Source organism: Sus scrofa, chromosome 1 (assembly GCF_054392235.1).
Source record: "Sus scrofa isolate SSC_HxYL_T2T_F1_AM1 chromosome 1, Sscrofa_HxYL_maternal_Yorkshire_Landrace_v2.0, whole genome shotgun sequence".
Taxonomy (NCBI): Eukaryota; Metazoa; Chordata; class Mammalia; order Artiodactyla; family Suidae; genus Sus; species Sus scrofa.
In genome coordinates this window covers 110517100-110532423 of record NC_139383.1, presented here as the reverse complement: position 1 = coordinate 110532423, position 15324 = coordinate 110517100, and the positions used below count along the sequence as shown (strand labels likewise).

The window sequence follows — 15324 nt, the reverse complement described above, 5'->3', positions numbered from 1 at the left end:
TTAGAGGCTCTGATTGGACATGGCTTGTGTCATGTCGGCTCACATACCGCTGAACAATCAAGTCACAGGGCAATGAGGTGAGAAAGTATTTGCCTCCCTCTAGAAGGCAATGAATATTAGACGGCAACTTACAGGAGGACAGAGAATAACTGGGAACAGCAACCCAATCTAGCACACTATGTATCCTCAGATGGAGAAGTAGAAACCATAGAAATTATTTTTTCCATGTCCCTAGACAAAACCATCATTGATCCATATCCAATAAAGGTGATACATATCACATCATATCAACAAACATATAATCAAGGCAGAGAAAGACAATTAACAGGATGAGATTTTTTTAATTTGGGGGAAAAATAAAGACTAAAACAGTTAATACGGACCAAAAAAAAAATCGTCATTATAGCTTAGACTTGCATGAATAATAAGTTCAGGAAGGAGTAGAATATTCAACTAGAGAATACCATAAAATGTGAAGAAACAACTATAGAACAAATGAAAGGAGGTCACAAAGTATTATATACTAGCTGTGTGCTAATACCTAAATTCATAATTAATAATAGGTAACCCAGAACTCTTTTTTTTTTTTAATGACCAGACCCATAGCATATGGAATCCATGGGCCAGGGATTGAATCTGAGCCACACCTGCAGCAAGTCTGGATTCTTTAATTCACTGTGCTGGGCCAGGGATTGAACCTGTGCCTCCACAGTAACCTGAGTTGCTGCAGTTGAATTCTAAACCCACTGCACCACAGCAATAACTCCAACCCAGAACTCCTAATATGGCATTTGGCCTCTACTCAGATTACACTCAACTATAAAGAAGATGTAGATTTTTTCAAAAAGAGAGAAATTTTTTAAATTATAAAATTATTTCCCTGTATCAATCATCTTTGACCCCTCAGATATCAGAGGAACAATGTAACGTCTGCTCCCTGAATTATTTTTATTTTCTAATGATGGAAACACACAACAGAATGTGCAGAAAGTTATTCTTTGTTGACCCTGATGGAGCAATCTTTTTATAGCTTGCTTTCAATCATGAACTATCTCAAACATGTGGCCTACAAAAGACTTAAAAACAAGTAAATACCCAGGTTTTAAACCATGATTTATTTCTTCAAAGATATGGCATTTTGCAAATCCACAAATGTCTATTATTAAAATCACAGCCTCTGATAAGGAAACACTCAAAATCAAGAGCAAACATATCAGAAGAACAAGTGAGGAAGCCCTCCCCACAGTCCTAGGGCCACTATAGCATTGCCAAAATATTACAGGCATTTTCCTTCTCAACCTCTGGATTCCTTCAATAAAGCAAAAGCTGTGCATGTGAGTCAAGTTTCTTTGTAGACATTGAATAGGACATATTTTATCATTAAAATTTAAATTATTAATAACAACACAATTGTCACTTTCTCTGAGACCTAGAGTGGAATGTGTGAAGTATCTTGTGATAGGAAAACAATTTACCAAGCACCTCTACATTCCTGTAAGCAATAAGGAAATTTACCCATCATATTTCTCTCTCTTCTAAATATATATTAAATTAAGAACATGTCTTTCTAGACTCACTCCTATTACTTTATTCTAGGCCATCATCATCTGCTTGGAAGGCAAAATAAAAACCTCCAAGCAACAAAGACCATCTTCTGCCTCCTCTCTGCTCCATCCACCCCAATCTCTACACAGTAACCAGAGTAATCTTTCAGAAATGTAAGTCTATTCGTGTCACTGCCCATCTGCCATCTTTGCAAAATAATTCAACAAGTTCCAGTAACTGCAGATGAAGGACAAAGGCATGAACCTGACATAAGAAGGGTGGTGATGTTTCTTCCACTTACCTTTTATAGCATCACCTCCATCCATTCAGCTCCCAGAGCTCGTCAATTTGGCTCACACTTCTGCACCCTTACTTGACTAGGTAGATTGCTCCTCCCCCTTCCCCATACCGTTCACCTGGTAAACTCCTGTTTCTGGGCCCTATCTTACAGCTCTCTGTTCCATTGAGGCTTCCCCTTAGAAATCCTTCCCTTCCCACCCCTTTAAGAACAAAACAAGGCCTCCTCTTGTCTCATCACACACTAACTTCCCCTGATGGAGCCTTTCTCTCACTACATTATCACTGTGCTGTTTCACTATTTTGACCTGAGAAACTACTCAGGTATCTGGCCCATAGTATTTATTTACTTGTTTGTTTTTAAGTTAATTTGATTTGGATTGGGCTCTAGAAGAAATACAGGACAGGAAATAAATCCCCTCCACATATGTGAAATATAAATTACAAATCCTATTATTCCCATTTACATTGGCATTTAAGGTGATTATTGATAGATAAGTATTTATTGCCATTTTAAACCTTTTTTTCCAGTTGATTCTATGTTTCTCTTTTCTTTCTTTTTTTGGTTGGATGATTTCCATTTATTTTATGTTTGAATACTTTACTTTTTAGTTTTTGTGAATGTAATGTCTGGTTTTGATTTGTGGTTGCCCTGTTTTTTAAGTATGTTAACCCCTTCCTATATCTGCTTGCTTTAGCCTGATAATCATATAGGCTCAAACACAACCTTAAAAAAATGAAAAAGAATCTAATTTTTCTTCCCTTGCCCACATCGTATGAATTTGATGTTTTTTTTTTTTTCTTTTTCTTTTAACATCTTCATGTTCAGATCAGTATGCTGGCTTATGTAAGTCACTGCTTTCCAACCTATTTACAAATTAGCAAAGTGTGCTTGAGAGGTTAACAATTACTCAATTTGTGCTGTGTCTAACTAATGAAGAGTCCGAAATAAAATCATGATATTCACCTGGTTAAAGCAACCAGACTCATGTCCTTGGGAAAGAAGCCCTGGGCTAAACTGAACATGTGTCTGCCTTTGACTCTCAGATATGTAACTATTCTTTAACTAGAGCTATTTACTTAATCCTCCTGAGCCTGATAAGTCTCTTCGTTCATAAAATGGGCATAATGATATCTATTGACAGACCTATGATGTTTTACATGAAAATACACATCTCAGCTTGAGCTGCTATAACAAAATGTCACTGATCTGCAATGGCCAGTGACCCTTCTCATTGGGTCCTTTGCCCAGAGTCCCAGATGCCAATCAAACGAAACCAGATTCTATGTAGCAGAGCAGAAACTTCATACATTGATGAGGGGATGGAGAAGGGAGAGTTCCTGCTCTAAAAACATCTCCTCCCCAAAAGAAGCGGAGTAAAGGAATATTTAAGAGATAGAAAACAGGTGCATCATCTGAGCTCTAGGAAAGGGCCAGAGATTTCTGGGGGAACCAGGGCATGTGCTATCTGCCATACTTCGTTTTTGCACAAAGCTCAAGTTGTTCTTAGCAGAGTGCAAGTCTGCTCCCTGGGTGGAACTTTAGCATGGTAATAAAGCAAAGATAACTTTAGGAAACCTCAAGGTCTCACCTGCACAGGTAAGTCAGAACAAGCTCAGAGCCGTTGACCACTGCATATCTCGAAGCACAGCTGTAAAACATCTTTTGACAAATACCAGGTGCTTTGAAATGAACCCAGATAAATCAATGTGAGGATCCTTTAGCTCTCATGGACAGGTAGGGGTAACAAAAATACCTTACACTGGGTGGCTTAAACAAGAGACATTCACTGCGCACAGTTCTGGATTCTGGGAAGTCCAAGATGAAGGTGTTATCACGGCAGGTGTTGACCTTCTTAATCAATGGAAATTGAGAAGAGGCTAAACAGAAAAATTCATGTAAGGCTTTATGGGGCCCCTGCTGTGGCAGCAGGGAGTGAAAACAAGCAACAAGTTTCCCTTGCTTTCTTTCTTACTGTGGGTAGGCAGTGACAAGCTTGTACCTTATGTGGGGTGAGGGTAGGAGCAGGTCCAGGGATGAGGCCAGAGAGATGGCTTAAATCGTCTGCCCACCTCTTTGATGTTGGTGTGTGCAGGGGAAATGCTCTCTTCTCTTCAGAAGTGGCAGTTGGGTTTTTAGGTTTTTTATATCATCTTGCCCATAATTTGTCCCAACTGTGCATGTACGCAGTTATTTTTAGTCCCTCTGGTTTCTTGTATTTTGTTGCACCAGGAGATGTTTGTCCAGGTGCAAGCACTGCAGCCACTGCAGCAAAGAGTCCCAGGTCCCACATCCTGGTCTGTCTCAAAGGTGCTTGCATACCCAGTTCCTGGAGAGAACTGTCTTCCTGACTTACAGACTGGTGACCTCTTACTATGTCCACCTATGTCAGAAAGAGAGAAAGAGAGGGAGGGAAGGTGACAGAAAGGAGGAGGGAGGGATGGGGAGAGGGAGAGAGAGGAGAGATATGTAATTACTTCCTTTTTTTTTTTTTTGCCCTGCACCTGGCCTGAAGTTCCCAGGCCAGGGACTGAACCCCATGCCACGGCAGTAACCCAAGCCACAGCTGTGACAATGCTGGATCCTTAACCCATGAGGCCACCAGGGAACTCCCACTTCCTCCTCCTATAAAGGCACTAATCCCATCATGAGGACTCCCACCCTCATGACCTTATATAAACTTAACTACCTCCCAAAAGACCCCACGTCCAAATATCCCAACACATTGGGAGTTAGGACTTAAACATACAAATCTGGGTGGATAGAAACATTCACTCCATAGCAACTATGCATGCTTCTATAGGTGAGAGTACCTAGCACAGCACATGGCAAATCAATGCTTTCTTTTTTCTACTTTCCTGGAATCCAATACAGACCCGTGTACAACCACTTGATAAACTGGAAGACATTCTGCTTTTCAATGAAGAGTGTTGTTTAGAGGGGAGAGTCCAGAAGACAGAGACTGGTATTGTCACCTTCTTCATTTCCAGGAGATGCTCTTTTCCATCAAAGATGAGCACTCGGGAGTTCCTGTTGTGGCTCAGCAGGTTAAGAACTCGACGTAGTGTCCAAGAGGATGCAGGTTTGATCCCTGGCCTTGCTCAGTAGGTTAAGGATCCCCACATTGCTGCAAATTGCAGCATAGGTCACAGATATGGCTTGGATCCCATGTTGCTGTGGTTGTGGTGTAGGCCTGCAGGTGCCACTCTGATTCGACCCCTAGCCTGGGAACAGCCATATGCTCCAGGTGCAGTCCTAAAAAGAAAAAAACAAACAAACAAACAAAAAAATAGCACCCAGGGTTAATAGTTCTGCACCTCAGTTTTCCACTAGAACTAATCTCAATTCCAAATGATTATCAGGTGAATTCCTAACAAGATCTTACTGCTTCTCATTCTTAATGCCTAACATATTACCAGGCACACAGCTGGTGCTGTGTAAATATCTGTGGGCTATAGAGATGGTTGGATTTCTACAACAGCTCACTGCATTGTGTTTGTTACCTACTATGGAAAAAATATTTCATAGTGGATGGTTCTGTGCCAGTGAACATCATTTTTCAGAGATGATGATTTAGAAACAGCTAAGTGAGGTGAAGTGATTATTCTAGCATCACACAGACAAGGATAAAAACTCCCAAACTTGACATTTAGCTTAGCCTAGACCATTAGAAAAATACATTGCAATTTCTTTCATAGAACACACTTAATCCTTAAGACAAAACAAATGCAACAAGTGGACATGGATTATATTTAGCAAGGCTACTTTTTTCCTTCCTATCCTGTTAATCTCAGTTCTTTATTTGTCTGCTTTACAAGGTCATGGCCTTTGCTCTGGGTGTGACTCACTCACACATGGAAGTCCTTGTGTTTGTTTCTCTCACCCCATAGCATTTTATCTTTTTAAAATATTTTAATTTCAGAATAAAATATAAGAATGTATCCAGTTCACAGAAGAAGGTCCATCCATGGTCCTTGGATTCCTTACCCTGTAGGGACTTGATGGCCTAACTTCCCACTGCCGGCACCTTCTCTATTGACAGAGCCTGGGGCTGCCAGGACCATTTGCATGCAGTGTAGACCACAATGATCTGATAATTAACATCCCCCTAGGAGCGGCCCTTAGCCAGTGATTAGCTAGTGCAAAGGTGTACCCCATCTCTCACCCCTTAAACTGGATATTCCAAGGCCTTTTCCAGAGTCCCCTGGGTGGTTAAGGTCCAGGCTGCAAACACAGTGGCTGGCTTCACAGAGCACCCTGCCTGGTCTCTCTCCTCCCCCTGCATACAATACATGTGTTCCTAGCACCTCTCACTGAACTGCTTTTGCCTGAATTGTTGAATCAAGGTCTGGCTCTGGGGAGCTCAAGAAGAAAAGCAGTTTCACAGATGTTATATGCAGCTTCTCCATGCAGCCTTTTTTTATTTTTAAAATTTTTTTGCTGCACCCACAGCATATGGAAGTTCCCAGGCCGGGGACTGAATCTGAGCTGCAGCTGTGGCAACACTGGATCCTTTAACACACTGTGCTGGGCAGGGGATGGAACCCAAGCCTCCACAGCGACCCAAGCCACTGCAGCTGGATTCTTAAACCCACCTTGCCACAGCAGGAACTCCTGCACTTGAGTTCTCAAATCAAGTCTGGCTCTGGAGGAACCCACACAAAGACCAGAAAGAAGAAAAATGACATCACAAATACTATATGCAGCTGCCCCACAGAGCCTGTATTCATCAGCCACTTTCCCCTCCTGCTAAGACCGCTCCCTTGTCTTCATAGACCCCTCAGTAAAGCATTTTGGGAAAGAGGAATGCCACCAAAAAAAGACACCATAACTCCTCAGACTCCCACTTAAGACGCCAATTCATTATCTCCAAATGTGATGTGCAGCCTCCTCTAAATGGGACAATTAGAGAAGCCAGATCCTCTTGTGGTTTGCTTTCAGCTTCTTACACAGGAAAGGCTGATGTCATGGATACGATGAATTCCCAGTTTCTTGTCCAGTCGAGAAGGAAATGACAAAACCAAGCAGTACCTTAGAGGGCATTGCTGATTGTTTGAAGTCTCATCCAGCATGGAACCCAAATGGTCTCTTTCATTTCTTCCTAAAACAAAACAACAATTAAAAAAAAAGAGGAATCTGTCATACCAACCCTCTCTCTTATTCCATAAATAATTAGGGGACCATGATCCTCTTCTTGAGACATTCATCTTCTCCTTGGAATTTATCCCTGTGGCCAAAAAAAGGGTGCCTGGTTCATCTATCAGAGAAGACCCTCCCCCCGGCATTCGATTAGTACATCCTTACCCATGCCAAATATTGGGCCACATGAGCAGTTTTTAAAAGCCAATCTGCACACCGGTACTACTATGTAATGAAATCTTCACAAATCCAGTAGGAATATAAAACAATAAAGACATTGCAGAGAGTCCTTCATGAGCTAAATGTGTCAAAAGATCCGGCATTGCTTTGGCTGCAGCATTATGTCCCAAGTGCAGCCATATGCCACAGGGCAGGCAGAAAGAAAAAAAAAAAATCCTTTATCCTCATATGTCTCTTACTTTTGCTGTATCAAAATTCCTTACTGAAAATGATGATGAAATTTTGCTGCTTTTTATTTTTTATTTATTTTTTATTATTGTTATAATTGATTTACGTTTCATCACGTTCTGTTGTACAACAAAGTGACCCAATCACACACATTTCCCTATGCTGTACAGTAGGATCCCATTGTTGCTTTTTATTGTTCGGTCAATTTTTGAAATTTTACTAATATGTGAAATCCAAGAGCTTAGGAACCAATAATCCATAGGACTGATTTAAGACAAAATTGTGGAGTAGATAAAATTTGACTATGTCACTCTCTTTCCAGAAAACGTATTCTTTCAAGGCTACTTTGGATTTGCCTCTAGTGCCTCCAAGGTCCTGCCCTTACCTCTTGTGCAATTGCCATTGTGAATCTAATTGAATTTTTCAAGTAATAATTATTAATCAGCCACTAAGTGCCAGGGTTGCAAAAAAATAAAATAAAATCTCCTGTTCTCAAGATGCCCTTAACTTAAAGAGGGAGACAGGCCCCTATAAAATAAAGCCTAAGACAATCTTGGAACTATGCTAGAGAAATAGTTACCAGGTTTTACTAGATACTAGGAACCGGAAGGAGGGTTTCTCCTGGTTTCTGAGTAAGATTCCCTAGAGAGAAAAAGAATCGTATTTAGACAAAAAGTTAAAAAGCTTTTGAGGGAGGTTTGTATCACTGAAATAAGCCTGCAGACATAAACAGATACACATGTATATTTACACATATACATCTCCATAGTGACTATGTTATAGAGAATGATATCCGGGCTAAGAAAAATCTACTTGGACAAAGTTGGAGGGCTATTGTTTTGCATGCACACAATTTAGAGTGTTTAGGAAACTGTTGATCAGCTGCTGTGGGCACAGAGGGTAGCATTCAAGTGATTGCTAACCTAGGAGAACTAGGGAAAGTCACCAACACGTGTTAGAGAAAAAACAAACAAACAAACAAAAAAACAGGAGTTCGCATTGTGGCTCAGCGGAAATGAATCCAACTAGTATCCATGACAATGTGGGTTCAATCCCTGGCCCTGCTCAGTGGGTTAAGGATCCCACGTTGCCATGAGCTGTGATGTGGGTCACAGATGCTGCTTGGATCCCAAGTTGCTGTGGCTGTGGTTGGGCCAGCAGCTGGAGCTCTGATTCAACCCCTAGCCTGGGAACTTCAATATGCCACGGGTGTGGCCCTAAAAAGCAAAAAACAAACAAACAAATAAAATAACAACAATAACCTTATATCAGAGGGGTTCTATAGGACTTGGTCAAATTTTGAGATGTAGTTGTTAATGTTCAAACAAAGGAAAACAATAACAAAAAGAGTCTCAACCTAGCATGCTGTTCACAAAACAGACACAGAGTCAATGACTTAGAAACCGAATTTATGGATACCAAAGGGAAACACTGAAGGGAAGGATAAATTAGGAGACTGGGATTAACATACACGCTATTATATATAAAAGAGATAAGTAACAAGGACCTACTGTATAGATAGCATCGGGAAATCTACTCAGTACTGTGTAATAACCTACATGGGAGAAGAATCTGAAAAGGAATGGATATATGTATATGTATAATTGATTCATGTAGATGAACACCTGCCACTAACACAACATTATAAGTCAACTATCATCCAATAAAATTTAGAAGAAAAAAAATATGTTACTTTGCTGTCTATATAGGTTCATTTGTTTACTTAGTTTTTAGAGCTGGAGAATCTCTCTTTTTTTTTTTTTTTTTTTTTTTTTTTTTTTTGCCTTTTAGGGCTGCATGTGTATCATATGAAAGTTCCCAGGCTTGGGGTTGAAGCAGAGCTACAGCTGCCAGCCTATGATACAGTCACAGCAACACCAGATCCAAGCTGTGTCTGCAACCTATACCACAGCTCACAGCAACGCCGGGTCCTGAACCCACTGAGCAAGGCCAGGGATCGAACCCAAATCCTCATGGATACTAGTGAGATTCGTTTCTGCTGCACCGCAATGGGAACTCCCAGTGCTGGAGAATCTTAAAGGGAAATACAGTACGTAATCTCCAACTCATGTGTACTGGATCTAATAAACCACTTAGTTCATCCTTTCAGTACCCTTTTAATTAGAGCCATGAAGGTCAATGTGGTGAGGAAAATCTGACGCTATTAGCCTCACAAAAATATTCTACAAATGGTCAATGAACTTATAAAAAAAAATTGTTTAACCTCACCAGTTATCAAAGAATACAAATTAGGAGCTCTTTTGTGGAGCAGCACATTAAGGATCCAGTGTTATCACTGCAGTGACTCAGGTCACCATAATGGCAAGGGTTCAATCCCCGGCCTGGAAACTTCCACATTCTGCAAGTGCAACCCCCCCAAAAAAAACTAAACAAAACAGAAAGAGCATGAAATGGTTTACCTGTCAGATTGTAAAAGAAGATGAAAATGTTAATGTCTGCTATTGGGGGGGGTGGGAGGAGGAACTGTTCTCTTTTATTGCTGGTAAGAATGTGAATTGTTCCAATCTTCCCAGAGAGCATTCGGTAATATGTATCAAAAGTCTCAAAAACAGGCATATATCATTTGATCTATCAACTTCCTGGAATTTGTCATAAGGAAATAAATGGACATCTGCTAAAATAATTTAATAATATTTAAACATATAACAGCAGGCTACTATATCCAAATATTACAGTTCATCCATAAAATAGACTGCAGTGCAGTCTTTAAAGATACAGATGCTAGTCTATATGTGGTGACATGAAAAGATGCTCATGATAAATGTAGGTGAGAAAAACTGGTCATAGAACAAATATAACTATGGTTCCATTCTGATAAAATATATATGTTTTGCACTCAACAAACATAGGAACAAAGTTTGAAGAGATCTAAATAAAAATCTTAACCGTAGCTATAGCATGATGGGGAGATTCTTGGCAATTTGATTTTATCATTTAAATATTTTTATTTTACACACTTATATGATAAGTGGTAAAGATGGAGACAGGCAGCCAGATGGGAGCTGACTGAAGGCAGAAGTCACACAGTAAATCAGAAACTGGCAGCTGGGGCTTGGGCCAACTCTGCCATTCCTTAATGAAACAGAAGGAGTCACTTTCCTCCTCAGGTCCTCAGTTCCCTCATAGGAAGCATGAAAGGGATTGACTAGAGATATTCTCTAATTCTGTCCTGGTTCATTTCTGGCCCAGGAGATTAGAATGGCATCGAGATATTTGAATACCCAGGGAGACTCCATTCTTGAATTGTAACTGCCAGCCAAAAAGCCATAAAGTGCATCACGAAGATGTCATTAGAGTTTATCTTCTCTCTCTCCATGGCCTGAAGAGGGGATTTAAGGGGAACCACAGGGACCATAGCATGTTTTAAATGATCAATTTACAAGAGGACTAAATCACTAACATTCTCTTAAGTGTACCTCTGTGTGCGCTAATCCACTGAACAGTGGTCGGCACACAGTACTGATGGGACAAAGGCTCTAGGTGAAACGCCAGGTGAGCCTATTCAAGTCCATGACCAGCTGTGTTTAAAATACATACTGTTGGTCAAAGGAAGAGAAAGTGGCCTGATTCCATGCAAAGTAGGACTATTATTGGAAAATAAAATTAACAGTCAGTGTCTTCATCACCCTATGAACTGTCCCAAACCACACCAAACAGCTATACCAGGTTCCACAGGTTGTCACCATTTCCATCACTGATTTGGACTCATGGACCTACAACGAAAGAATGTTCCGGGAGGAACAAGAGCAGGCCATTCAGAAGAGAACTAATTAAATATTTAACTTCAGAACTATTTAACACTAAGGAAATGAAGCCTAAGGGAAACAGGAGCCTTCAGCCTTACTCACCTTTTAACCCCTTTCAGTGAAGCTTTTTGTTTCCTCTGAGAGTCTTCCCCTCCTTGAGAATTTGAATCTGGTCTATGTCATGTAGAGAGAGCAACCAACATAGCTTTCTGCTATAGATTTGTCCCATCCTTTCACCATCTCATGAATTCAGCATGTTCATGGCTCCTTACTGCATGAGGAATACACATCTCTCCTGGTCCTTGACCCCAGTGCACCCACATATTTTTCATCCACCATCAAGGCTAAGGTAAAGATCCACTGCTGAGAGAAAGCCCTACAGACCCATTTGCTTGTCAACAGTTCTCCTCTCTTCTGACCTGTTTTCATACACACCATGGAAATCTACCTTGAATTGTATTCTGCCTCAGCAACTCTGAAATGTTTCACAGGGGTCTGTTTTGTACCTCCAGAATAGAAGTTTCTTTCGGGTAAAGACCAAATCCTACAGTTATCTGTATTCCCCCAAGGTACTTCATGGAAATCTCTTTTAATGGGTAATTAAATAGATGTCAAGTTAATAGGCATATGCATCCATGGGCTAGTAAAAAAATTCTATGTGGTTAAGGCATCAAGCCTAAGAGAAAATCAATAAGTTTTAACCCTCCTAAGAAACATCCACTGGTGTTTGGGGGCACACTGTGACAGCATGAGAACCAAGAGTAGAATCTGGGAAGGCAGGAGCATTAGGTGTCTTACAGCCACAATACATGGAGCAAGTAGTGAAGGGTGGGGTCCCACATGGAGAATGTGCACAGTCTGGTATGAAAGGGAAAGACAATCGGACTTTTGGGATCCCAATAATTTCTCAAATTGATGAGTCTCCTCTATCTTGTGTGGACAGGCATAAGCTGACCCAGCTGATATGCTACCTTGGCTTTTCTAATGTGCTGATTCTATTTCTGGCCAGGCCTGGCTGTACTTGTAGATCCTTTCCTGTGGCTGCTAAATGTAGCTTCAAGGGCAGTTGACCTTCCTCCAACCAGCTCACTAACCAACCAGCTCAACAACTGCTCACAGGTGGACATCAGTGGCTCTGGCCACACAGCCCAGCAGTCCTCTCCCTCTCCTATGCCTTAACCCCTTTCATAGCTGGTTAGGGCCAAGCAAGGCAGGCAGAACTCCAGGCAGATCTACTTTCTAGCTAATATCACTTAGAGTTAAAGTATTTTTAACCTTGTTTGTCTTCCAAGATGAGAAGCAGAAGGTGATGCATATACTGCAAGATATGTGTTACAAGATTCTTTAGTGGATGCAGACTTGAACTTCTGTCTCTGTCACAGATCTTTTATTTATTTTATTTGTTTTATGGGCACACCTGTGGTATATGAAAGTTCCCAGGCCAGGGATGGAATCCAAGCAGCAGCAGCTATGACCTATGCCACAGCTGCAGCAAGGCTGTGTCCTTTAACCCACTGCGCTGAGCCAAAGTTGGAACCTGCATCTCCCCAGCTACCCAAGCTACTGCAGTATGATTCTTAACCCACTGTGCCACAGTGGGAACTCCCAGAATATCTTTTAGATGAACTCTGGATATCCCTGCCAGCTCAGGAATTCTGGGATAATACTGAAAACAAATGCCATCTTCAAAATGGCTCTAATTAAAAATTAGCTCACACCACAATGCTTGCCAAACCGTGCCTGTACACACACACATGCACACATATGTGTGTTGTCTGTGCATTCAAAGGAAGAGGATGATAATAACATATTTTGACTTACATTGTAAAGCTATTCACAATATTTGATTATTTGAAAAACTAAAATCATGTGATAAACAGAAATTCTGCAAAAAAAAAAATATTCAAAGAATATATTCCAAAATTTAAAATGATGACCTATTAGGAATAATGATGAATACTTTAGATGTATTATCCCTTTCTGTGTTGATTTATTTTTTTTACTACAAGCATCCATTTATGATAAAATCAGAATTAATTAGAAAAAAGAAAAAAATCTTGTGAATTGGCTCTTTCCTGCCACAGCTCTTCTCAGATCTGTGATATCCACTTTCTGGTGTCAGGACATCTGGTGTTCCTACACACAACAGCTTGTTCTTGGATATCAGCTGTGGCATTCTTAGGTTTTCAGTCAGGTCACTGCATTTCTTCTACCCTCCTAAAGCTTTAGAACCTGAAAGCAGCAGCTTAGGGCTCAATTTCTAGCCAGGCTGGCCTTGAAGTTAAATGATGAGCATTTTCCCCTGTTACTCTTAGACATATAAGCATCTAGCCAGGATCCTGGACACTCCTGCAAACAAAGGAACTGGAACATTGTTTTCACAATTTTCTGCTTGTCTAAACCTGAAAGCTAAAGTGTATTTGCTTCTGAAATAAAGGGAAAAGAAACAAAGGTATGGGGTGATTGGCTTTCCTGCTCCATGAAAAGAACAAGGTGATGGCATTCCCCAGTGGCCTAGTGAGTTAAGGATCTGGCATTGTCACTGCTGTGGCATGGGTTCAATCCCTGGCTCGGGAACTTCTACATGCTGTGGGCATGGCCAAAAAAAGAGAACAAGGTGACATAAAACACAGGGCGTTAGAAATAGTTTAAGACCATCCAATTGAAATTAACCTTTAGTGCTCTCTGCCCTAAGATGTTACTGAGGCCAGGATCTTAGCTGGCTTTCAAAAATAGTGTTGGAAGACAATGTGCATTTAAACTTGATCCCACAATTACACCAGGTGTGCTTATAATTATTACCACTAAAGTCTCCCCAGACGTGGGCAGAGGATTTGGGGTTAGTGTTAAGATAGCACTCTAACACTGATATATGCACTTGGCTACAAGCTTATTTGTTGGACAAAGGAAGAATGTGATAGCAGCCAAAGTCACTTGTATTGCTTAGCACTTTGCCATTCAGAAATTGCTTTCCCTTATACTTTTGTGTAAATTCTTACGGCATTCTGCGAGAGGGGTTATGACTCTTCCCATTGCATAGATATGGAAATCAAGGCTCAGAGAGTTGAACTGACTTACCCATTATTACATGATGGTTGAATGGTAGATCTCCAACCAAGATGTGTGGAGTGTTCATCTCTGGCCTCATCCTATATGTTAGAGAAGTGGCTGCTTATTGGAATTACTCAGTGAGTTTTTTCCTTAAATAATGATATCAGGGCACCCATCTCTCACTATGCCCCATATAGATCCTGATTTAACTAGGGCCTGAGAGTTACCATGTTTTCTAAGGGTTTCTCAGTATACTCAAATATACAGCCAAGCTAAAAATTAACTTGTTAGATAAAAATGATGAACCACTGTGATAAGTAATGCACAGAACAGGCTGTTCCATGACACTAGAAACCCTTTCCATCAGGAAAGGATGAAGATTGATGTTTTCAGGCTGGTGCTATGTGTTAGTTTAATTAGTGATTGCCTAGTTGGTATAATTTGACAACCAATGAAAGATGGCTCCATCTAAAATGGGATCTCCTCTATCACTTCACTGTGCCTGAAATAGTAAAGGGCTGAAGGGCTAGTGCATGGTGGCCACAGAGAGGTGGGCAGGAGGCCAAAGAAAGACATAAAAATGAGATCGATCCTATATAGAGTCAAGACTAAAGATGCACTTGCCGGGAGCACAGGGTTAGGTTGTGGCACGAACCAAGGGACAAGGCCAAGAAGAAGGCAGGAAAATAAAAGGAAATAGGAACTTGGGTAGAATCGAGATAGAGGATAAATCTATTAACAGAAGTCAGGTTCATGTTGAGCATCAACTCATAGAAGTAGTGGGTACAGCATAGCTCTGCTGAGATCAGAGGTAGCACTCAGAAGGCTCATTTCCCCTAAAGTAGTTCTCACTGCTCAGGCCTCTCTTATAAGCAGAATTCCATAGAATCCCTGAGAAGTTCAACTCTGTCCTAACATGTAACAGTCATCTGAGATGGCCTATTTCCAGCGAGCCAGAAGCTTTGCCAGAGCCAGATGCCTCTGGTTCAGGCATCTCACTGAGTGCAAAAGTCACCTATGAAGTGTGTGGACTCTCTCAATTATTACAGTCCTATTTCCTCAATTTATTTTTCAACCTGGGGCCTGGAGCCCTGGCACAGGGAATTCAGACCAAGA

The 15324-nt window shown here is 40.9% G+C and overlaps 1 protein-coding gene across 4 annotated transcripts in view; it reads right to left on the bottom strand.

The window, feature by feature from the left end:
- LOC146406294 (uncharacterized) overlaps window positions 1-15324 on the bottom strand; it is an 840349-nt gene that overhangs the window by 636884 nt on the left and 188141 nt on the right. For 2 of the 4 annotated variants that reach the window (XR_014808990.1, XR_014808993.1), the window contains 2 exons: window positions 6875-6944; window positions 2391-4226 (listed from right to left, as the gene is read on the bottom strand). The gene's annotated coding sequence lies outside the window, so the exon portion shown is untranslated. Of the gene's footprint in view, window positions 1-2390; window positions 4227-6874; window positions 6945-15324 lie in introns of those variants that run through there. The other 2 variants (XR_014808994.1, XM_084966342.1) reach the window with 1 other exon arrangement.